At 32.2% G+C, this 27344-nt stretch overlaps 1 protein-coding gene across 1 annotated transcript in view; it reads left to right on the forward strand.

The window, feature by feature from the left end:
* Window positions 1-1171: 1171 nt before the first annotated feature.
* The window catches only part of LOC106715041 (mucin-5AC), a 38172-nt gene continuing 11999 nt past the window's right edge, over window positions 1172-27344 (forward strand). The window contains exons 1-2 of the mRNA XM_014508236.2: window positions 1172-1402; window positions 18843-18965. The gene's annotated coding sequence lies outside the window, so the exon portion shown is untranslated. The remainder of the gene's footprint in view (window positions 1403-18842; window positions 18966-27344) is intronic.

The raw sequence follows: 27344 nt of genomic DNA on the forward strand, positions 1-27344 counted from the left end.
GGTAAGTAACTCTACCTTTTTATATAAAAGTAATTAAATTAAAAAAACTTAAAACAATCACGGCCGTGAGTCAAGAGATAAGTAGATGGAACAAATTGAAGAAAATGTGAAATTTTGAATCTTTTAATTTATAAAACCTTCTGATTTTTAGTATATATTTATAAACTTAGCTTATACATTGAAACAAAAGAAAGGTTCACTTTGATTTTAAGATAATGAAAAGATAAATGCTGTAAAAGATAAAAATAAATGTAGAGTTTACACTTACAAAATTATTTAAATTCAAAGTTAAATGTTCTATAAACCAGATACAAAAGTATACTGGCTAAATACGTCATCATCAATGTGGAAACTGTGAAACCTTTAGGTTTCTTCTGTGAATCATGACCAAATGTTTATTGGAATTGGATACATTTTCAATTGCGATAGCGGAAAATCCAAATAAAAGGTTATGGTCAAAAATAAACCTATCAGCCGGAACGAGCGACTCACGATCTGGTGACGCTGAGGTCGTGTCAGTGCTGCATTTTACGCGTTTGAAATGTAATTAATAAAGTTATAAGACTGGTGTCGTTAAATAAATCACTACCTATCTATGGTTCTGTAGCATCTTTATTGGGCTACGCTCAAGGAATTTTACTTCATTTTTATTATATAACTTTGTTATAAAAACTAATAAATACCATTCAACAATCAAACTTTAATTTGTTACGAATTCAACTAAAATTGCTATTTTATTTGTAGAATTTACTAAAATGTGTTAATATAAATTTTTACAAATATGGTATTGTTTGTATTTATTGAAATAAGGACATATTTTTTCTGAATTCAGTGATTTTTACGATAAAACGATATAATAGAACATATACATATGAAGATTTACTTAGAAGCGCAATGACGAAGGTATAAGTTGTGCTTGCAGCTCCACGCGAGGAAGTAAGGCAATACTCGCCTAAAATTTCAATGAACCGTGACCGGTACTTAGCATAGCTATAAAATTTCCTTTTAATCTTGCACAAACATTTTGGTGTACAACGTTTATAATTTTTCTAACGTAGCCACCGTTGAAAAGAGACGACTCTGTTTTTCTCTTTCGCGGGCAATGACAGCGAGGTCTCTAGAGGCGCGCGCGCAAGTAAAAGTAACTTTTAACAATACCTTGGCGGCGCCTGCGCGCTGCGTACGTCAGTTTTGCCAACTCTAACTGCGCGGCAGAACGTATAACGCTTGTAATTTTTTTCTTTCGTCGGTTGCCAGTGTTTTTCTAAACTTCAAGATTAATAAAATAAAAAGTGTTTATAACTTTACACGTGAATATTGGTGACGTTTCAAAAGTTTTACACGTTTGATTAAATAAAAGTTGTCATATGCTGAAGTTATTGGATGTTATACACGATTGGACGTAAGTAATTTTTCTTAATAAAATAAATTATAAACAAATTATAGACTTGGCCATCTGCCTACAAATATCTCACATCCGTTCGCAAATGTTATCTTCGCAAACGTCGGTCAAATGAAACGGACAGTAGCTGATACTGCATATTGCATTTCTACATACACAAATGTGTGATAAATTTTAAAATGTACAAAATGTACTCGTAATATTTATTGGTTGTATTTCTCACGGTGGTCAGTTTACAAATCGTGTGACGAAAGTTGTTTACGGGCCCCGGCGGCGGGGACTGGTCAAGGGGCTAGTCGATTGCCTACTGATTGCTATGGACAAGCTGTATTCAGTTCACTTGGAACTGGTTTCAGTTGTTGCAGACACGTGTAGCCTTGCTAAAGATAGAGAAAATTTAATATTTCTGTGCACCATACTTGCACAAATACGTTAGGCAATTTATATCACTAAGAGATTTATAGCTCAGTGGATAAGCGCTCTACGAAGCCTGACAATTAGACAGTCAAGGGTTAGGTTCCTTACATTTTAATTTGCGTTCAAAACATTTGAATGACATTTTGGATTCAAAAAGTTTTATGAAACGTGGCAGATATAATTTTTTTTTCACTCATACTTTTATGTTTGAAGAATAACTTTATAGCACTAAGTATAAGTACTGTACACATGTATATTCCATTAATAAACTTTTTCGAATATTTTAATCCTATTTTCCCAATTTCAGTTTAATTGTTTACGTTAATGATTATTATTTCAGAAAAAATGTCTATTAGGTAACAAGTTGGCGAGCTGTATTACTTAACATTCTACGATTATTTGGCATACGTTAAGCAGAAAATATGTGAATCCGAACGTAACGAGAACACTATATTTATGTATCATTTATGTCAACGCGGATTTAAAACAGTAGCCTAAAATATGCCCGCGTGCATCAGCTATCTTCACCATCAAAGACCTGTTAAAATCGGTCTAAACTTTCTGGAGTTAAACCGGAACAAATGCGTCCTTGCGGACATACGTACAGAGAGACAGGCAAACATTTAAAAAATCGGTTTTTTGTTATCAGCAACGTAAAAACATCATGTGTACCAGTTTTTTTTCGTTATTACATGCAGACAGACACTCCAATTTAATGAATACTACCGTTGTCCGGCGGCTGTTCGCGGAATTCTGTTAGACTGTGTTCTACATGCCAAATTCATTGAGATCCGTTGGGCCGGTCTGCAACTTTCTAACAAACTTCCATTTATACATTCGTATTTACATATCATATTAGTAGGGAGTTTTTACAAAATTAAAACATGTAACATTTTCTCAAATCGGCAACGCATCTGCGGCTCCTCTGGTATTATAGATTGTCCATTTGCGTCGTTGAACACCTCGGTGTTCCTGCTGCTCATTTGCCCCCTTATCTTATACAAAAAAAAATGGTATAGCGTATCAAATAATATAACGATTACAGCAACAGCTACAATCTGAAATAACAGACGACTATTATTAAGTGTCGTGTCTAGTAGCAGTTTGTTGATTTTGTAAACGTGTTTTAGTTGTTCTTACAAGGAAAGCCAGCGGTCATGATTACAAAGAGTTATGTAAAGTTGATTGAAGGTCAAATGACCAGACGACGCCGACTCCGCCTTTCAATAAGCAATTAAATATATAATGGAAACTAATTGTATGCAACATAACCTACTGTCACATAATCATTTAATACTCATAGAGGGCAATCCTTAGTGATGATTTCATAGAAAATTATTCATAGGAAAAAAATTATAAAATGAATAACGAAGCAAAACAATCTCTAATTTAGTTTTTTCAGTAAATTCATTTTTATAAAACAAAATCTTTTGGAATAAAGCCGTTAATAAAACAATATCCTGTCTGGATTAATTTATGCACATATAAAATTAAACTGGTTCAATTAAAATAAATCTGAATACAAAAAAAAACATTCTAGAAAACCCGGCGATTGACATTTCAGATATTTAGATGTATATTTTTAATTGTTTTGTTTTTAATATATTTTTTAATTTTGTTTATATGTTACCATGAGACAAGAGCGGTTGAATACTTACGAAGACGTAACTAGTGATATAATATAGTAATGACTAGCTGTCGCCCGCGACTCCGTCCGCGCGCAGTTAAAAAATGGGGGGGGGGTATGAAAAATAGATGTTGGCCGATTCTCAGACCTACTGAATATGCTCACAAATTTTCATGAGAATCGTTCAAGCCGTTTCGGAGGACTATGGCAACGAAAACTGTGACACGAGAATTTTATATATTAGATATACTAATGTACTACCACTTAGTATCAAAAGCAAATCTTATTAAAACACGTATCGTCATTTCCCTACAAATTACTAACATATGGCTTTCACCTATCCGATTTGCTATGCAATAAGCGACAGTCACAAACAAAGTAAGGACCTCAGTTTGAGGAAAACTATTAATGAAAGCGACTTACTATGATGTTTATCGAAATAAAATTTAGTCAGATTTATCTTCAGATATTATTCATTTATTTATTTATAATACGTTGGTAACATTTGAATTAGAACTAAGTAGTAGATAGTATTATTATAATCGTGTAATCTAATAATAATAAAACTGCATACAATTGCCTGTTGACATAATCACGGTTACGCAAGTAGACTAACAATGCTCTTAAATTATCAATTCTTAATTACGTTATAACTAATCTTAAAATAATTCAAACTTTAGTGATATACTTTCATACGCATAATGTGAAGACAGACACACAGAACACATGTTTAAAGTGGAAGCAATTCCGCGTTTCGACTGATGAGTTTGTGTGTCAAGGCCTAATTTTAGTCCACGTTCCCTTCTCACCCTATGCTTAAAATTAAATGATGGGAAAGGGAAGTGGATTTGGCGGAGGGACAGGAAGGATCTTTTTCGGCGAATACAAACGGCGTCATGCTTTCCTTATAATATAAAAAAAGCATTATTCCTAATGTTTAATGAATTAATGAAGCTCCATGTTTATTTATACTTCTTTTTGTTTATTATTTATTTTTATGGTAGAGGAAGCATGACCGTTTCCGTTCTATGCAGTGGAAAGCCCGAGTGAATTGTTACTTACACTTCTTATGAATATTCATAATATAACGATAAGTTTTCACTGCCGATACAATTGCACAAAACATATCGTTACTTTTTTTTATTTTTCGTTCATATGATGTAATGAAACTATTGTTTGAACATTGTAGAATCTAAAGACCTGTTGTTTTAAAAAAGCAAATTAACTTTTTCTTTCAGTTCCAAAACGGTGTAAGAAATGTTTCTTTGATACTTTAGACACGCGATCCAATACTCGATAGATGTCATAAATTATTATGATCCACTTTATTATAATAATATCAATGATATAATATTACGTTAACGTTCGTAATAAATTCCCACATTTGCAATACACATTAATGAAACGATGAGTTTTTGCCAAATTGATATCTACCCTCATGATAACTAAGAACATTATTATCATGCGAAGGTGAAATAATCGAATAAAATCGGCAATTAGGTTAACGATTCTTTACATAAAATGTGTCATAAGTTAAGCCGATTATTAAATTGATACCGAATATATGTAATCGATTCTCAGACGACCTTTAGGCGGTGGTGCAACTAACTCGCACTAGCGATTCGCTTCAATGAACACTTTCCAAAGACCCCACTGTACGCAGACTCTTGTCGCTGTCAAATATTAAAATAACCTTGAGTTTTGGTTTAGAAATTAGAACTCTATTGCTAAATCCGGGTACCACCAGAATATCAAATATTAACAGAAATATCTATAAAGTGTGCTTACACAAGCTTACAACCTCAATCTTAACATCAAGTTAAGCTCTTTTTTATTTTCTGAAGACTATGATTGTCACTAAATTTTTTTTATAAGCTTAGTTCTTATAACTCGATGAATAACAAGTCCAGAAAATAATATATGAGAAGAGAAAACCATTTGATAGTCAACTTTTATTGTCATATTATTTTCCCTATTTTACTTTATTTCGAAATTTCAACAACTTACGCTGTAACCCAGTGCGACACTGTAGAGGCCACGGAAAAAAAAATCATTTTGAAATTTCCTATAAAACTATACGAAATGTCATTCAATTAAGTTATCTCACATTCACTTGTTTGCGCGTCTTGAAATATTCAAACTATAACCTTGAACTGTGCCTTTATCTTGCAAAGTTTAACATACGTTTGTATAAATAACATTTTTTTATATTAGTGAGTTAGTTCTCCATATTTAAAGCCTCGATCAATCCTTTTTTGTTTTACAAACTTTAATTTCGTAATTAAGAACGCTCTATTTTGATTCTTATCAAATTCGCAAACAAATCATTTGTTGTACGTTACCAATGAACGTTTGAAAAAACATCTATATATACGTTTATAACAGAACATTATAAAATAACAAATAACATTAAAACTTATTTTTTAATGAGACTGTACGGTTCATAATTATACAAGATTAAAGATTATCAAGCACTTTATCTCCCCATACAAAGATTCTAATTGTATTTCTGCATAAGAATATTTTAAAAAAACAAAAGAAAACAAAACTTTGTTACACGTGTTATTTTGTAATAACAGTCATAACATCTATACATCCAATCTAGTAGTGCAATCCGTTCCCTTCGCGCGGCAATTGGATAATGAAGTGTTTCGACAGGTTACTTAGCAGTCTACTGACACGTCGGTCTCTGACAATGCGGCGTATGATGAGTTTGATGCATAACGACCTTCAGATGTAATCGCACGCATCTAATCACAAATAACCCGTCACAAATGTACACATGGAAAGTTGTCAAAGGTCAGGGCGAGACCTGTTGCTTTTTATAAAGTTTAAACACAATGTACTTTATTATTGCAATATAGATGTCTCGTCAGTGACCGAATCGTTTGTATGTCTTAATAATTATGAATATCTTAACAATTGTTCATCTATTTTTTATTTAATAAATATAATGAAATCTAAAGTAATTTAAACGTTCCAAGATAAAAAGATAAAAAATCTTATAATTAGTAAACATAGAGTTTACTAATTATAGCAGATTTTTGATTACTGAAACAAATCATGGCGAATTACTATTTCTGTTAAGATTTACATGTACTTGAAAAGAAATATGAAATAATTAACAACTATCAATTTTAACCACACGACTGCAATGTTCTCGTGAAGAACTTACTATAGAAATGATCCTATGAATAAGGTCATCGACTTCAATGTTCGAGTAATGACTGTGCTTGGAGTGCTTAAAAAACATCATGATATATTTGAAAATTTGAATTAATTTAGTACGACAAAAAACGGAAAGAGAAATCTTGGCTGAGAACAATGTTTTACCTGTTGCTACAAACTTAAGTAATAAGCAAGATTTACGAACAGGAATTCAACGTTATCAGAAGACCTTCAATGACCCCGCTGCAACTTATGCACAAAATTTTTAAGCGTCTAGTTCAATGCTTCTCAAAGTTTTTATTCGGTATATTCTATTTTATCAAAATAGTTAAAAACACAGATATAAAAACATGAAATATAAACGGACTGATACTTCGTTATCATTATGTTCGTATTCTCATTAAAATATTTCACATTTGAATATTTTTCTATAATTTACATTTCATAGAACCCAGTATGACTGAAATTCGCAAATTATACATTCATTGGCATTTAAAAATCGCACTCTTTTGTTTTAATTCGTTCCTTTTTTAAAAACTGTTTATGTTCGATTTGATTTTTTTGGTACAAATCTTCTGGCATCTTTATGTGATAATTTTACTCGTCATGTAAGGTATTCTTTTATTCCGGATTATTCTTTACAAAAAAATCTTAATAATCATTAATAGTGGTTCACAGTTTGGAAGCCACTGGTGTAGCTTATAAGGTCGCGGAATCGCGTGGAAGACACTACGATGCGCCGCGGCGTGCAGCTGACGCAAGCCCGGTGAGGCAACTTGCATTACGTGTAATACGTGCCACTCTACACGTTGACCCAATTTACCCCAGCAACATCTTAAAAGCCAATGTCTTACTTTCTTTTCAATATCTTATATGTAGGTGACACGATGTATTATTGAATCAAATCGCTTTTGTTAATTCTTTTGCACTAAATAAACGGCCAGTTTGTTGTGTTACATAACCTTTAATTCAAAGTAAATTAATGTCTGAAACAATATTCAGATAGTGAGAAATGATCATTTAGAAAATGTCTGATGAATAAATTTCCAAGTTAGTTTGTTAAGTAATCAATAACTTAATAAAGTAAATAAAGCAATGCTGTCTGATTATAAAATATACATGATTGAAAAACAAAACGCAAATATAATTTATCGTTCGCATTAACAAAACTCTGATGGAACTAATTATCAAGTCGTGTTCGGGAAACGGTGCTAATTATTGCAAGTTACCTGCTATATGTACGATGCGTTATAGCATATAGTAGCCGCTATTAATAACTAACGATAAGTAATCACGGCTGTGGCTCACGCGAGCCAGAGATGCGCGGGTCGTCGACCCAGCCATGTGTAAATACTCAACCGGTGACGCTGCATACCATACGCATGCAATCGCATTGTAATTGGGTCCCCAATGCCTTAACAAATAAGCTCATTTTACACTAAGCTTTACTTGGAGTTATTTGCGAACGTTGGCGCTAACATAACTCATGCTCTTCGTTTTATTTTAGGTCTCGGACTCCACAAAATGTGTAGGTAGTTTTTTAATGTCACATTAGAATAACACTTTCGAATGTGCGGCAGTTTGTTAAGAATAAAGTTAAAGACTTATGAAGTTCAGTGGATGTAATTGCTTATACTTAATTGTTTTAAAAAAAAGTTTTAGAGGCTTTAATGTTATTCAAAGGTAACTATCAACTTAACAAGTAACTCCTTTAAATTATGAGCTGGCAAAGGAGTCTTAATTTTTATGGGGATTAGTTGTTAAATATCAAAGGAACTTCATTCATTATTCACAGTAATTTAATATTTTGGCAAACTCTGCACGACATGAAAATTTCAGTATGCAATTTTATAATATGAATCGATCAACGTTGCTAGAATTATTGAGTAATTCAAACTCTCCAATTACATGGAAAGATTCTTCTGAATTATTTAATTTTATAATATTTTCAGTTATCCAATACTTAAGTTTTTGTTCTACAGTTTTTCCCTGTGAAATATTCTTACAGATGAAATACGAAACTGTTGTGTTAAGCAACATTTTTCTATTAAAGCTACGACAATTGACTTAAATCTTAAATTCAATTTAAAATAGAGTTTCGCTTGACCCGTTATAATAACAGTATTAATATCTAAAATACTTCAAAATGTACAACAGAACATATAAAACTAAAATTCAAAAGATTTTATTTTCTTTAATTAACACTTCTCGTTATTGATATCAATGTCTCTAAAGATTTCTGACCAAGTTTAAGATAAACTAATGAGTAGACAGGATACTGTTGGTACCAAAATAAATCTCACATAAACGGAAGTTTAATATTTTTGTATTTAATGCATATAAAAGCTTTTCGAGAAGATGCCAGAATTACGTCATATTCACAATTTCACTATCAAAAATACAGAACACAATAATTTTCTTACGTAAAATTAAATAACAACAAAAATTCAAATTGCAACTCTTACTAGATTTTATTTAATAATATTCTTCAACCTGCTATCATTGTCCAATGTAAGACGGCTTATATAATTTTTCACGAAGACGGTACTCTGAGACATAAGTGTAGACAGTCTTCTAACACACTAAATCGAATGAGTTTAACCAATAGCTGTACAGTTCTTTCCTACTGAGCTAACTATTCTACCCTCGTGTGAAAATAGTATTACGTAGTAAGTTAACTAACAGTGACACAAGCGAGACATCAGGCGAGGTGTCGCATTGCGCAGCGTCGTCTGATTGAACGAATGACCAAGTGATTAGGTATCGACATCAACTGGTCACGACTTCGTGGCGACTCAATGGTGTCTCCTTAACTTTCTACATCAACTTTACGACCGTCAAATGACATTTATCAACTGACACTATTCATTGTCCTTATTCATTTGATGGCCTTCTCCTATGACGCAGCTGTACCAAGAACTGAAACGCTTAAACGACCTCTTTGTGACATTCAATAAAATGTTAGTATCTGACATTAGTATTTATCCAAATATTTATATTTGAAAAAAAAACCTAAAACCAAAAGTTTTAACGGTTACATCAATATCATTATAATCTTATATATAAAACTAGCTGTCGCCCGCGACTCCGTCCGCGCGCAGTTAAAATAAAACCTAAATGGGGGGGGGGGGTTATGAAAAATAGATGTTGGCCGATTCTCACACCTACTGAATATGCTCACAAAATTTCATGAGAATCGGTCAAGCCGTTTCGGAGGAGTTCAAGTTCGAAACCCGTGACACGAGAATTTTATATATTAGATTCTCGTGTCGCGGTGTTTGTGGTTAAACTCCTCCGAAACGGGTTGACCGATTCTCATGAAATTTTGTGAGCATGTTGAGTAGGTCTGAGAATCGGCCAGCATCTATTTTTCATACCCTCCCCCCCCCCCCCCCATTTAGTTTTATTAACTGCGCGCGGACGGAGTCGCGGGCGACAGCTAGTATGCTATATTATTTTACCTTTCAAAATACAAAAGATTAACTCAATGTGAATTGGCATTAAAGCATGAATTACATCAGTTAAAACAGACAGGTATGTAGCAAATGGTATTTAGTTTTTGTTGGTGGCTAGCGCAGTAGTAGAGAATGTGAAACATTATATGACGAAGTGTACAACGGATATCAGGCTCGATATGGTTGCTAGTCTGCTTATTGCACCTTTAACCTTGCACGTATCACTTTCAAAATACCGCATTCCACGTAGTTACGAGCGATGCAGGCGATCTTACATCGCGCCACTATTATTCTTCAATTAAGACTAATATTTTGCTAATATTACAAGTTAAGTTTTTTTTTTGGAATACGATATCCAAAGACATTATATTATTTTTCAAACAACCTTATAATGATCCCAAAAAAGTATTAACAATATTTCGTTAATAGAAGAATTTTGGTAACTGTCCGAGCTAAAAAATCAATTAGAGATATCGAACCCTGAACATATGGTATTCTTTTACAGCAGAAATATGAACGACTTAAATTATCAAAACTTTATAAGAAGCTAGTTTTATCGAAATCGAAAGAATTTAGGTTTTAACTTCCGCGATTCAAGGTTTTTGGATTTGAAGGTCATGAATCATGAATCATGATTTTTTTTTTATTTCACTACTAGTATGTACATTTATTTTATGGCTTGCCAAAAATTGTAAAATAAAAAAAACGGACAGAATGCTAGGTTATAGATTGACATTAGCATTGTATTTAACGGGTCTTCTTGTAATATTCATACTAAGTACATTTGATTTCCGCTCATTGTATACAATTGACAATTTAATACTTTGACCGTGAGATATTTATAATTTTAATTATGCGCATAAATTACAAGATAACAATTTACATTCATTGTTAACAAAGGCATCGTGAATGATTATGTTTATATTATTATGGTTTATTATAACAACATTTCTTTTAAATGTTGTAGGTTCACTATAGAATTAAAAAAATAACCATAAAGAACTAGCATACACAAGAAAGTACTTCATGAGAAGAAAATAAAGTCATCATAGAGTATTGCAAAATAAAATAGTTATTGATCACGCTTTGGAATTATATTCTCCTGGTATTTTATCTAAGTGTATTCAGTCATTTTTTACATAACGTTAATTAAAATCATTTACACTAATAACTATAAACGATTCTAATCACGGTATCGTGTCGCGACAAACTTCCGCCAGCTGCCACAAAAAATGAAAAAATTACAGAGTAAAAAAACCGTGACTGGCTGCGGTGAAATTTTTGCTACGGGAAGTCGTGCACTAGAATGTTTTCACTGCTGTTTAATTAAACTTTACTAGTACTTTGCACTTTATCTATCAAAAAATAATGATCGACGGTACGTTATGCCTAAACGATATTAATCTGAAAAATTAAGATTATTTTAATGTTGTACCGTATCTTGACTATGACATTATTTGAAAGATTTAAATACTTGTCATTATTTGACTCACTAAACTATTCCTTAATTTAAAAATCAAAAGTAATTTACAAAATTAATATGCACTATCCAAAAAATTAAATTTACGTATCTAGTGTTTTATAAAAATCTTACCATTTTTAACAACAGGGCGTGGTTGTTTCAAAACAAGGTGGAATAGATCAACTGATATACGACTAAACCAACTATTTCCAGACCGGAATGCGTAAGAAACAAAGTGTTTTGAAACAGCTTTAATGAGGCAAACGATAATTGTATCAAACTCACGTGTAATTAAAACACTACAATACTAATATCAGGAAAAAAGAAACAGTAGAACGCAACACTTCCATTCCACGACACAAAGTGGTTCAAATAATTATATAGTAAGATTACCAGAATCCTTTAAATCAAATAAAAAGACGACTAATAAAAATTTCGAAAATTAAATGTTCATTGATTAAGTCAACAAAATATTAATTTACATTCAATCATAATTCTGTGTATAAATAAAATTACCAAATGTGGCAATGGTAGTAGTAGTCATAGTAATTTGGCGGCAAACGGCGCAACCGTTGCATGTCTACATAATTACGGCAAACTAGTGATTTACTGATTATGTTTGTGAATTTCAAAACACATTTTACTCAAAACCATGGCCGCTGTTAGCAAATATATAATATTTATTATATGAAAAAATTTATATTTCATGTTTAAATTGAATAAAAAAACAAGTTTTTTTGCCGCATTTTAACATTTGAACATTGAAGTCTGTACCATAATAAAGTTTAAGTAATAATTACATTATATTTTACGCAAAATACACGTTACATTCAAATAACTATGTATAAAAGACATTAACGATAAATCATAATCATTTACCTGTTACAGAATTTAAACTAAAAGACATCAACGAACTCAAGTGACAACAACCTTTATATCAATTTTAAGGCATAAAATAAGATAAGATCTCGTTTCACGATTTCCTGTTCAATGACATCTGACAGAACCCGGGTTAGCATTGCACATTTTAGTACAATATTTCGTATCAAGCGTAAATTATATTTATAGGTAAAGAATCTGTGACTGACATAAACTAAAGTATTTTACAAAACTTTTCACAACTTAAGTTTTTGCAAACACCGTTTTTCCATGTCGTATTTGAAACTGTGTCACAATTTTTTTTTGTAATAGGTGACAAACCAATGTACGTAACAGTGGACTGTGTTACGATTTTGTTTACTTTTTGTGCGTGGCTCACTAAATTCCGGCGGCCGAGGCGTTTCGCAATTATATTCACAGTCACATAATAGCCTAGAACACCCACGTAAAATATAGGCTTTGGTGATTTTTCTTCATCGCTTTGTTAACAAGATTTGGCAACGACCTTAATTTTTTGGTCACAACACAATTATAAACACATTAGAAAGTCAATGATATTTGTTATATTTTAACGAATAAACAAAATAAAATGAAAAGTTTGATTCCGTCGAAAGGTGGAACTGATTTAGAAAAAGCTAGGTTTTTGCACTTAAAATACACCTACATTACTCTCATGTGGCGTTTACAATTAAGTAACAGAAGCGACAATACGACATTCGCGTAAATGCCGCCTAACGCCATTCCCACGCTCGGTATTCCGCCCCGACCGTGTCTAGTTCAATTATTGAACTTAGTACATTTTACGTGCATTCACACACAATACATCAAGAATTTTATAGCCGTGTTCTAAATTCAAGTCGCACGCGACAGTCGAGTGTTTGATAAATCGATGACGTGGTACTCTGTACAGTTTGTGTTAACCATTAATGCAAAAAGTAATAAGTTTTTCTCTATGACATACTCGTATATCTAACAATTACGAATGGAATGTGCTGATATTTTATAGATTAAGTTTACATCTAGCGCATTTAAAAGCACTTGAAACCAATGTCAGGAGGAGCTGTGTCAAGACCGTGGCAATAGGAAGTCTCTGTCTGCCTCTCTGGGTTATGAGCATAAGTTATGTTGTTGTTATATAGTTCAACTCTTACGTATTTCTACTTAACGGCTAGCACGACTATGATCGCTACCACTGAATTGACGCGACTTCATTGAAAAACGGCCGCTCCAAAACCCAAAGGTCAAAATCGCCAAGTGGAAATTGAGCCTAAATTTTATATCAAGTGTTTAATTCACTTTACAAATTGACTTCCCAAGTCATAAATATATCTACAAAACGATAATAAACATGAGAATTTCAAGTACCGAGTATAGTTAACACGAATTCTCAGATGTTATTGTTAAGTATAATACACGGAAATAACATAATTTTGGTTATCGAGTTGTTAAAACAGCTAACCTTAATCTCATTTCATGGAGGCCGTATCTCAATAAAACAATCATAATCGAATTGTGCGAAGGAACATAAGATTCGTCCCAGCTACTACAATAACGTACTCAATTATTTTCAATGGCGGAAGCAACCGTGAAAATACGTCTGAGTTATCTTAAATTACACTCAAACCTTGAAATACAAACTTCAATATATCCGAAAATAATTTATAAATAACACTATTTTGTAAGTAATCCTTTCACTTCCGATTTTGTTAATATTATAATATATAATATTAAAAAAGTTATATGTTAAACCAAAAAATGTAAACCTTTACAGCTATTTTTGAAAACTGCTATCAAAATCCATGGAACACGAAACCCTATCTTTGATAGATAATTGATGAATAATTATTTTCGTTACTCTCATTTACTTTATAGTTTTTCATTCACTCATCAACTTACATACATTCTTCATAACATTGCTACACTGAAAACGCTACACCACTTACTGCCGTACGCAGGATACGTTGGGGAGCAGCATATAAATGCAGATTATTAAGTAGGTTACGGGGTTAAACGGTAATTAGTTTTGAGCATTGCAGGAGAACAATTTATAATATTTCGCTATTGCTTATGACTTGTTTGGAGGTCGGCGGCCGCGGCGTGAGGCACACGACCCCGCCGCGACGCCTTGAGACCAGCTTTTTGCACCGGACAATTGTCCTAGCAACAAACAACTAAGATACCCTTTCGTTTAAAACTATATCAATAGACTGTTTTATTTTATCTGACACGTGGCTTCATATATCTAAATAAAATATTTATAAAATAGCTGAATCAATGTTCTTGTTACCATGTCATCTTGTTGAATGACTGCTGGTTCTTTACCTGTTTGTGTCTTTAACTTCAGGCCCCTGTCAATTACGGATCAACGCCTCAATACTATTATACCCAATTGCTGTTTAATTTATCTGTCACATTGAATTTTATTAACATAAAAAAATTTAAACACACAATTTTTTTGAAAAGTTCACCAATATCATTGTCAAATGAATAACTAAGTGATTAAGTCATCTCGTATTAAAGCGGACGCGGGCGATCTTTAAACAAACCGGTCTCTTGGCATTTGACTTATCAAACATAGACATTGCCAACCGAACCTTAATCAGGTGAACCAACAATGTCATTAATAAAATGTCGTCGCTAAAGTTATTCTATTACCATTCATTTTGTTATATCAGTGAGATCACTGATTAATTTAGAAAAAATAATGCCTCTAACTTTCAAAGTCGTAATAAATATCTGTTCATATGTGCCTAATTTTAGTCCTCTTTCCCTACCCACCCTTTTCTTATTAGGAAAGAATGGGAAGGGGAATTGGATTTGGCGGAAAAGGGGACGCATAGGAAGGAGAAATATCGAATATAGAAATATCTTTCTGTGCGTCCCCTTCTCCGTTGATTAAAGGTAGGCAACGCATCTGCATTTGCGAATGTCTATGGGCAACGATCGCCTCGCTATTGCGGCGAATCCAGGTGGCCGTTTGCTCGTTTGCCACCTTATGATATAAAAAAAATGTGCATATTGAACGTTAGTACTACGTTGTTTATACTTTCCGATTTATAATAACTTGTAGTACGAGTATAAACATCCTAGATGAGAGTAAACTTTCAGAATTCTCATTTCGCACACCGAGCTTAGCGAATATCAGTCTGGTGACCTTACCGTATCGGCTAACTCATGTCCCAAACTACCAGTCGCATTACACGCGTTTAGCGTTTTCATCTGTCTCCTACCATTTAAGATTAGTTCGAATGGCACATTGCTATACTGCAATTCGAACGTTTCATATTACTATTTTACTACATACATTTTATTTTAGCTTTAAATTATTACAAAACCAAACAATCGACCATTAGATTTAAAAATGATAATTTAGTCGCAAAATAACACAAAGTAATTACTAACAAAATATGTTATTATCGCTTGAGATTCATAATTAACCTTTTCTCAAATTTTGTCAGTGATGTAATCACCAGGTGACCAAAATGTCTATAGACAATTCTTCTTCGTCACAATAGATTTGATATTTCGCGATATCGCGAACCGTCTCATAAATTAGATACATGACATTTCCAATAAGAATCTTGACCTTATGACTTTTGTGAGGCGTTTTATTAAAATAATGGAAGAGTATTATTATTAAATAAGTATATTATTATCATATAATAGTCTGCGATGTCTGTCAATGCTTGCTAATAGCGACTGTCAACGAGTATGATGGTTTCAATAATTATTCTAAACCTTTACATATATATATTCTATATCTTACTAATATATTAAATGCGAATGTTTAGATGGATGGATGTTTGTTTGAATGTATCTCCGGTACAGCTCAACTGATCTTGACGAAATTTGGCACATATGTAGAACATAGTCTGAAATAACACATAGGTTACTTACTAGGTTTATTTTTAATCTCGCGCGGACGGAGTCACGGGCGATTGCTATTTGTCCTTTTCTTTTAGATATTTCTATCTCTTATTATTTTTCTAATTCTTAATTTAAATTTTCAGTATTATCCTAAAACTTGTGAGAACAAATTGAACACTGATCGTCTTGTAAATAATTTATAATGTCCGGTAGCCGTCTATCTTTAGATCATAATAACGATTTGATTAAATCATTAACTCAAAACGTTTAATATTCGATATCAATTTTATATTTACTATGTTTGAATAATACATTATTTAATCATTATATACACGTAATGGTAATCGATTAATTTATTATATTAAAAACGTTACACTCATAGCTACATTTTATTGATTATTTAAATTATTTCGCATCACAAACTCGTTTTAAATCTAACATGGGAAAAAATTAAATAAATAAACATACTATCGACCCGGATGTAAGTATGAAACAAATAGAAAAATGTTTTTTTTTTTTCTAGGAATATTGCATTTATGAATACTTGCTGAATATAACAGCCAGCTTCACTAAAATATATTTTATTTTCTTGTAACTCGTAACAATTTTCAAATGTTTATGACAACTGCATCAGTTGGTGACGTCAATAAAATTCTCTAGAAATAGTCTGTACTCAAGTTGTATAAAAACCAAGAATAAAGCTCGTACAAGATACCATGCACGTATTTCATCTATTTTCAAAATGCATTATTACAAGTAACATAAATCATTTTTTATATCTATTGTACATTAATAAAATTGTAGTTTCTGTATACAATATAAAGAAAAATGTCACATTTCGTATATGTGATTTATTTGCGCTGCTGGTAACAAAAAAACATTTTTTTTTAATTTCGTCTGTCTGTCTGCAAAGCTGCGTCTGTTCTAAGTAATCTCTGAAAAGATTTCGACGGGAATATTTTACTACGGCTACTTTTTAAATTTTGTGCTGGCGAACATGAAGATGTTAATGTCGTCTCTCTGAAAACATTCTGAGTATAAATGTAATAAATTTAACAAATACCGGTCTTGAAAACTAGAAGTTTCTAGAAGTTTTTTTATCTTAACCCTCGTAACTTCGTAATAAACTGTAGCCTTTCGTTATAATATTCAAAATTTCTAGACTACTAATAATAGACTAAAAATAATAACTGATAACAGGCGACAATTTTTTTTTTATTATTTTGCACCAAATACGATGTGCCAAGTATGTAAAATATCTCGCATTATGACATTTGAAATTTACAACAGTCTATAATGATATAACACGACCAGTTCAGATCATAACACACAAGGTGTTATGCCCCGTTGCAAAAGTGGGACTAATTTATTCTCTTTGTCTACATATTACGTATTCCAAATAAGCGTCAAACACAAATAATGCTATTCATAAATAATAGCAATACACATAAATTTTGTAGAGAAAATCTCATAAAATTACATAAAATATGACAATTAAAAAGTTATATAACATTTAGCCAAAGGAAATCGTTATGTCCCTAACTTATCGCCAACTAGACAATGGATAAAAAAACGGTCCTTAATTACGCCGAGTGGTTTCTTTACAAAGAAACTTGGCAAAAGCAAAACTCTCCATTTTCGATTAAAAGGGCTTCACAAGACAATAACAAAAATGCCATTGATGGTCACAAACTTCCCCAAAATGAAGGCCAACCAACAGACACATTGATAAAATTCTGATATTTATATCAATATTAAAAACAAAGTAGCAACTGAAATAGCAGTATTAAATAACTAACTTAATTGTGAACGTTATAGCCGACGCAACAAGTACCGTGTAGAATTTAAATCAGGCTCCATCCCAATTAAGTTACGTAGCATTTGACTGTTTAAATACATTTAATTTAAAAACAGAAGCCGATCTAAATTTAACTATATAAGGATGATTTTGATAATTTACAATGAATTTGTATTCACATTTATTCGTATCCTAACAGTCACTTTCGTCAGGGCGGAATTGTAAAAAAGTAGCCTTTAATATGCATCAGTATCCCTACATGCATCAGTTACTTCCCCGTCAAAGTCCCTACAAAATTGGCCGAGCCGTTTCGTAGATTACTCGGAACAAACGCGGACAGACAGACAGACAAGAATTATAAAAATCAATTTTCCGTTATAAATAATGCAAAAACGTCTTTTGCGAAACATGTTTTTTTTTCGATATTACTTACAGATACCTACTGTAGTTTTATTACTTGTATAAATAAGTGTAGCTATGTCTAAAATAAATTATGTTTACTGAGCGATACTCGTATTTAAGAAAATCATGTTTTATGTTGTAATAAATTGTACACAAATATAACAAACTAGCTTTTACCCGCGACTCCGTCCGCGCGGAATAAAAAATAGAAAACGGGGTAAAAATTATCCTATGTCCGTTTCCTGGTTCTAAGTTACCTGCCCACCAATTTTCAGTCAAATCGATTCAGCCGTTCTTGAGTTATAAATAACACGAACTAACACGACTTTCTTTTAGATTTGACATTGTTTTCTTTTGTATTGCAGGCTATGGACTGCCGGCTGTACTGTTGCTGGTGAGCTGATGACCTGAGGTGACGAGGCGATAGACAAGATGCGGATGCACGGCTAACCGACACGCTCTCACCGCGCACTACCGCTCACATTGAGGTACTACCCCAAATCCACATATACTTATCCTTTCCGCAAATCAGACTGTACTTATAAGTTTTTTTCAAACAGAAAATGTATGGCAAAACAAATAATATTAGTAGTACCGACATTTTGCTTACAATTCTAAACTTTATTTTACACTGCCACTTGTACAAAAAAAAATAATTCGGTCATTCTTTCTTTATATATCTTACTATGCCCAATTATAAAAGGCTAACTTTTGCTCGCAATTTAAAAAAAAACTTAATTAGTAGCCTATGTATTCTTATAGACTTTGTTCTACATCTATGCATAATTTTAGCGAGATCCTTTGAACCGTTCCGGAGATACCTTCTAACACACAGCCATCATTATAATATTAATGAATAGTAAGATGGTAGACGTTATTAATGAAATATTTACATTACTGCAGCTACACTGACTGTACTCTATATAGACAATGCATATGCTATCACACACATAACTTACGCCTGTAACCCAGAGGGGTAGGCAGAGATCTCGGACCTCCATTTGGTGTGGTCAAATGAACCTCGTCAATCTACTTTTTCGGGAGACAGATTCACGGGGGGCGAGCCGCGTCACCGTCTTTTTCTCCCGGGAATTCACACATTTTTGCGGGTTGCATAACGATGTTTTCTTTTACCGTACGAACGTCGGATAAATGTACACATGTAAATCGAAAATTACATTGGTACATAGCTAGATTCAAAACCAGGACCTGCAGATTGCAAGTCAAGTGCTTAACCCCTTAAGAGCCACCGAAACATATGCTATCAATTATCGATACTGACTTCAATAAAGGTCGATGAAATAATGAATTAAACATCTTGTTGAGATTATTACAATAATCTTCTTGCTTGAAATTCAATTTGCTATTTGTCAATAAGAAATCTTTTATGCTGCAAGCAAATAGAATCGTGAAGATTTAATGACTTTGCAAGTAATTATTTATCAGTTATATATGACAGTTGATCTTTAAATAATAATAATAACAATTGAAATACGTTTGATTTAAAGGATATTGCAACATGTCTTACAACAGTATTTGTCAAGTTTCACTCAAAGAACTTTAGACCAGATCGAAACGAATCTTGAGTAATAATATTTTACTATTCAAAAAACATGCATTTATCATCTACGTATCTTTTATAAAACTTTGTCACCTTCTTTTAACAGTGACAATTTTTTCTTTTGCTTAACTATTACATAGTTAAATATACTCGTAACTACAGAACTTGCTTTACCTTTAGAATTTTAAATTTTACGTAACTTACTCGTAGAATAATATGATTTAAAAAACTCTTCTTAGTTAATTAATTTGTCATATAGATGGTTTATTATAAAACTAATGGTACTACTCTTGCAAATTATTACGATATTATCAATTCTCATCAATCATTTGAACATCGAACACGAACTAATGATACGACTTAATGATTATATTCAAAACATTCGAAGTAATTTTGTCTGTAAGGCAATAATAACAATACAATACTGAAATAACAGTACCACCTGAATCTATAGCGATAGTTGATTCGTTTTGCTCCATTGACCAACCAATAAAGTGCAGTTGAAATTCCAAACACATTATTTACAGGTCATCAATCAATCTAAATATAGACTGGGTTCTTTGTTGTACGGTTTGCCTTTTACAAACATTTAAAGGAATCATAAATTTGTCTCGCATTCGATTAAAATGTTTAGGTATTAAAATAATTTATCAATAACTTTCATCATCATCATCACCTCCTTTGCCTTTTCCTGAACCTGAACCTTAATGTTTTGACTTAATTGTTTACGGCCGGCCGCCTGCCTGTCGCCAACTTTATTTAGCAGAGTACCGATATAATGTTCATTTTTTATTTAAATACAATCATGAAATAGAATTATAAATGCATATACTAGTATTGAATTCTTTTAATAATTATCTTGTTTATTCGAAGTAACGGTTAAATGAAGAAGGAAATATATTGAAGATAGAATTTTTTGTTAAAGAAAACAAACACTAAGAATATAGAACGACCTTGATATGGTCATTGGATAATATCCGCCGTTCACTAATACTCAGAGACGTAGAGTAATTCTTAAGAAAGACCTATTAATCTAACACTAATTCGTCGATTTTTATGACTTAATATGCCAATTAAGTTGTTATGAAATATTTTCGTATTAAAATAAATTAAATAGTTTCATAGTTGTTAAAGTTAATCAAATAAAATAATAGAGTATGTATATTCCAACATTCATAAAGTAGATTTTAAAGACGATATTTTACAAAAGAAAAATATGAGCATACAAATTATTTAGCACCTCTCTTTAATTGGTAGTCAAAAAACAATTTGACATTCACTAAGCCTGTACAATAACTGTTCATACGATACAACGTCACAATTATAAGGTTTACTTACCTACTTTTGTAGAAAGCTTGGTTGTTACGCTGACCTTTTTTACTCCTCTGTGACATTTCGACACTAACGCCCACTTTTCGAAATGTTAATTTTAATAACAATATATATCTATATATATAAAAGAAAGTTGTGTTAGTTACACCATTTATAACTCAAGAACGGCTGAATCGATTTGACTGAAAATTGGTGGGCAGGTAACTTAGAACCAGGAAACGGACATAGGATAATTTTTACCCCGTTTTTTATTCCGCGCGGACGAAGTCGCGGGTAAAAGCTAGTCTAAAATAAAGCGACTGACTTGGGTAATGTTTTTGGTGCGCTTTTTGATGTATGTAAGTTCCATTTTGACCGCCAGGAGCCTAAACGTTTAAACCGATTTTGACGATTAAGGTATCATTTATAATACAAGTTGTTAGTCTTGGGATTAGAAGAAAGTCCCACAAAACTAAAGTACTTCGTTGAGTATCACAGGAGTACGAGAGGGGATTTTTTTTTGTTTTTTAACTAACAAATATATTATTAATTCAACATAGAACTTCATATATACAAATTTCAACGTAGGCATAGCTAAACAAGAAACAAGATAGTGTAACATTTTTTTCTAACAATGATAAATATTTTAATTATTTCCTGCACATACAATGCGGATTGTAATCTATGCTTGTTAATTGTAAAGCCGGTAATTTTGTATCAACAAATGATTAACCTTGACATTAGGACTTAATACATACTTACTATTTATAGTAAATAAATCCGTTTTGAAAAAAAAATAGGGCTCTGGAAAAAACTGTCAAAAAAATTAAAAAGTTGTAATTAGCCCTTACATTGTCGCCTCTACAGTTTAGTCTAAAGTTTAGCTATTTCACTAAAAAAATATGTACATCCACAAAACTTCATATTCTTAATGTTAAATTCAATTTATTTTAATGTCTTAAAGATTTATCTGCGATTTTAAAGATGTCGGAATAATTATAATAAACGTGATAATCGCAGACATCTTGCCAAATATTTGCATCTTTAAGATTTCAAAGATTTTTAATGTGTGTAATAAAATTGTTAAGTTCCTATTATGAAGGTTCTATCTTAAGGTCTGTAGCGATGCGGCGGCAGTCGACTCTCTGTCGAGAGTCGGCAAGTCGGAGAGGCGGCTGGGAAGTGTAACGAAATGTCAAGGACGTTTGTATCAATCGTTGAAAGTCCCGCGAGGCATGCGGATAAATCATGTTAAAACACACATTCATCATTCTTGTAGCCGTGATCAAAAAAATATCTTTCATGACAGCCCAACTCAATCCATATACGAATACAACGGACATGAGGTTACAGTAAACCCACACAAGGTTTTATTACCATCTTATTTGAGGTCCAAAAAATAATTAAAATAATTTACATGAAAATGCCGCCGTTTTAAAATTCCTATCCTAATATAATATGCTGCAGAAAGCAACTTAGTTTGTTTTATTTAATTTATACAGTATCTTAAACATGACTAAAAATTAAAAAGTTCTATTTTTTATCGCTCACAGTAGGTTCGATATCAGGCAATAAACAATGATTATTATTTACCACATGATTTTGTGGTGATTAACTTCAAACTATTTACATGTTAATTATTTTCAAACGTTATGTACTCTGTTATACACTGCCTACTTCATAAGACAGTCGACAAAAAATTAACGCTCGGAAATCATGAATTAGTAAAAGCAAAAAAATAACGTTTTTACATCTAATTCCGGCCGTTACGATGAAAGTAAAAGTTTCTTTGCCTTGCATAAGTGGACCTAGTTTAGTGTAGAAATCAAATAATTTAGTGTAAGACTACTTTGCTTAAGGGCTTTTACAATTCGATCACTAAATATAGATAGCAGCATTGCAAAGTATGGACTATACTTTGCAAATAAATGTCGTAAAATGCTAGCTCATTGAATTATAAGGTGTGACGTCTTTCGATGTCGTAATTACAGTATTACGAAAAGACGGAATGCAATTTAAGAATGCAGAAATAGGCGCCTCTAAAATGCTAGACTTGAAATCTCAACAGACTGTGCAAATGGATAACTCGATCAATCACTAGTAGTTTAGTAAGAGTCCACGCGATGCTACAAGAATGTACCACGAATGTGAATTGTACGTGAATACAAATTTTGATACAGTTTTACGTAATTGAAGCATTCCATGTAAACGAGTGTCGAGTAAAAGCGGGTTGAATGCGTTCCGAGGTTGCGCAAGATTGCGCAGCGGCCGTCACGAGTGGCCCGCCCACCTGCAACGTGCAATTCTCTATGGTGTACTTACAATTTGGATCAAAACATACTATTACATAACTATACTCGTTAGCGGATCATCGAACAAGATGAGACTCATGTGTTCTTTTCAAAGACACGCCTGTAGGCGGTTTCGGTCGATTCAGTTTTGCTATTACGGTCTGAGCGGTGCGCTAGACTGAACCAAACTCATGTCATTTTCCTATCTAACAGGGCCTTAGACCGAATAAGTTAATTATTTATTATGATACAAAATAATCTTTTTTTATCTAAATTAAGTGAAAATTTAAACTTTGTATAAATATTGTGACGCTGTCGGCTGTTGACTTCTCGATCCTTGCAAGAAACCACGACGAAAAAATGATTTTGTCCCGCGTGCGTTTATTTTGTTATGTAAAATGCATCAATCATAATCGGACTAAATCTAAAAGCCCTCTTTTGACTTTATTCATATCAATGTAATTCCAATGATGGTAGTCCCTTGGAATGTCTGTGTTTATTTCTGACGCAAAGAGCTATACAGCCTGAATATATTACTATATTCTATAATCGCAGTCTTCTAAAAATGAATACGTATATTTTAGTTGAAATATTTACCTGTCCGATCTATGATGATTTCATCAGTCCTATGTCTTTTTTTCTATAACTTTTACCTTACTAATAAGTTATTTTATCGTATTTTCAAATGAAAAACAAAGTACTTAAATCTAAATTTAATAACACCAGATCCTAAATACTAGTTTTTATTAATTTTGGCGTTGTTGCTGTTCTTTTTAAGGACGATAAATAAAAATAGACTTGTTGAAAACACTACACCGCGCCCAATACCTGGTTATGATTTAAATGTTTCTAATCGCTTAGAACTGTGTATATTTATAATTTACCCTTGATATTTCATTAAAATGTTACATAGAGGACGTTCAAACTGATCTACATATCTTTATTAAATCATATCATAAAACTGGCTTCGCTTGTTAATTAATATCATATGTCATAGAAGCAAGCTGTATCATCTTTACTTCGGAATGAACAATTTTATAAATCGAAACTTATCATAGATTAACAAGATTAAATCAATGAACGTACACATAATATTAATTAAATGTGAGAATAGTAAACGGTTGAGATCATGGTAAAGGTTGTTGGTTTAAAATACCGTAATATAAAATATAAATATAATATATACCGTAATATAAAATATAGATAAAATATAAATAGATCTGCAGATTTAAATTGCGTCTAAACATGACTTGGTAGAGTTGATATAATTGACATAGGCTGTGACACTGTTTAGTGTTCTAGCACGAACCCGACATGCTGTTTACATATTCAGCATGTTTGTAACTGATATATCTGTCAGTTGGTCGTCCATTTGATCAATGTACTGTAGCTAAAGATATGGTGGCCTAGTACTTTTTGTGGAGAAAACAACATATTTATATTTCCATAACTTACTTTTCTTTTACCGTATTAAAACTATTACAGTTCGTTTCTGAGATCAAAATCTCTGTATAAAACATATCGTCATCCCTGTTATTATCATTGACATAACAGAGATAACGATATGTTTTAAACGGGGCTTTTGGTCTCAGAAATCCACTTTTACATTGCAAACACCGGTGTTTTGTTCCGGTGTTTTGTTTCACCAAAAAAAATGTTCACTTTAGTCGTTGTTAAGGATTAAAAATCATTATGATTGTTATCTCTCTTCTTCGTATAAACAGATGTTTATATACTTCCTACGTCGTATTGCAATCAGAGTTTAACTAAACGTTTTACAGATTAGAATATCTCGTAGAAATCATAATTAACGTCCTTGGTTTACAACAATATGTTGGCAATGCGCAGTCGTCCCGTAGACATCACGCCCACTGGTCGGTTAATTTAGCATCCCGTATGAATCACTGTAATACATAAAACTATGTACATACGTGAGAGAAGCGCACGGAATGTTTATCTTATTACAACATCCTTGGCAGTAGTCCAAAGAGAGTAACATCGTCTACAACTAGCTAATATTGTAAATATAAAAGCTTAAGTTTGTTTCCTATCAACTAAAAAACTACCAATCTGATTAAACTCTTGATCACCCAATCTTGACTATCTGATTAGTCTGTTATAGGATTTTATTTTTTTTATTCTAAAAGTAAGTTTATAAATAATCTTTACCTACTTCTTTAATTAGTTAGAAGGTCAATGTCTGGCTATGTCACGTATAGAATCAATGTCGTTTTTCAAAATGATCACTATTTGTGTTAATAGAACTCGTATATGTTTTTTTACCAAATGCAACATCACGCTCTGTAATGCCATGCTGTGTTGGCTGTATTTAAATCTATTTTCCTCCTTTTTTATAAATAAGAGTATGCACCGTCTTTATAGATGACATAAAGGACATAAGACTCGTTCTTTACATACTAAAGTATTGACAACTTATTATTAAATCTAATCATATTAACTGCTGTTTTATGAAGGTATCTCGAATAATTTTATGATATTTATGTTATACGATTAACTGCACATTTTTTTACACTTTATCTATGAATTTTACCTCATGTGGAGTCGAAATACAAACGAAAAGCTCGTGAAAAAAAAAAGTATTTTATAACTCGGTTGCAAAAAGACTAGAAGTTGAAATACCAGCGGTCATATTATTCCATTACAATTTATTGATACAGAATGCTAAATAAAAACAATGATATAACATTGTAGAAGACAGATTACAATACTGCTTTCGCCATTGTATATTCTAGAATTGATCACATTGTCACTTGCATTGTTATACACGCCTTACATACTTTGCATAACATAAACTACATCGCAAACACTGGAGCGAGGAACTTGTACAACATCGCTGTGGCTCCGATCTCACCCTGACTTTGACCGGACAATGCAATGCCATTTTAGATACTTGCTCTCTAACAAAGAGCAGATACTCAAGATCATCTTGCTCTGATTTTAATAAATATAGAGATCAACATAACTGGTTTCTTGTATGATGATGACATTTGTACTGCAAATTTTATACTACATTGTATTCAATGATCAACTTAACAAATGTCAAACTCTGCAACGATTAGTAATAAATCGGACCTTTGCTACCCTTTAAAATAGAAACCCTTGGAAATTATATAAATTCAACACACACCAGTATTGCCTTTAAGTCTTTCCTGGTTTAACCGACTATACTTATTCTTGCATTATTAGTTACTTCTGACCCTATTAATGTTCAATGCTTTGATTACATATTTATACATTTTTACAATTCGAAGAAATGTAGCATTTATTAGCTGTATCTGATGCGATTAGTTTCATAACAGAAAGTTACAAATGATCAATTCGTTTATCTTCTATATAACCTTATTCAGTACGTAGATTATTCCTTTCAAAATGTAATCGACACATAACACTATATTATTTTATCATCAAGAACCGTTCATTAAATACCAATGGATAGAGATACGATAAGCTACTTAAAGCTGTATGAAATAGCTTCACCCAATTACGAAATATTAATTAATACGGAAATACTCTACTTATAAAAGTTAATTACAGTATCTACTGTAGAATACATTGTCTGAGGTAGTAATTTGATCTTATTATTTTGTAGAGATATAAAACAATTAGATCTATTCTCTTTAGAAGATACTTTTCGTCTTTCGATCTTTTAAGACGTGTTTTCAAAATTGAAGTCCAATATTTGT

The sequence above is a fragment of the Papilio machaon genome, chromosome 6 (genome assembly GCF_912999745.1).
Source record: "Papilio machaon chromosome 6, ilPapMach1.1, whole genome shotgun sequence".
In the NCBI taxonomy this organism is placed as follows: Eukaryota; Metazoa; Arthropoda; class Insecta; order Lepidoptera; family Papilionidae; genus Papilio; species Papilio machaon.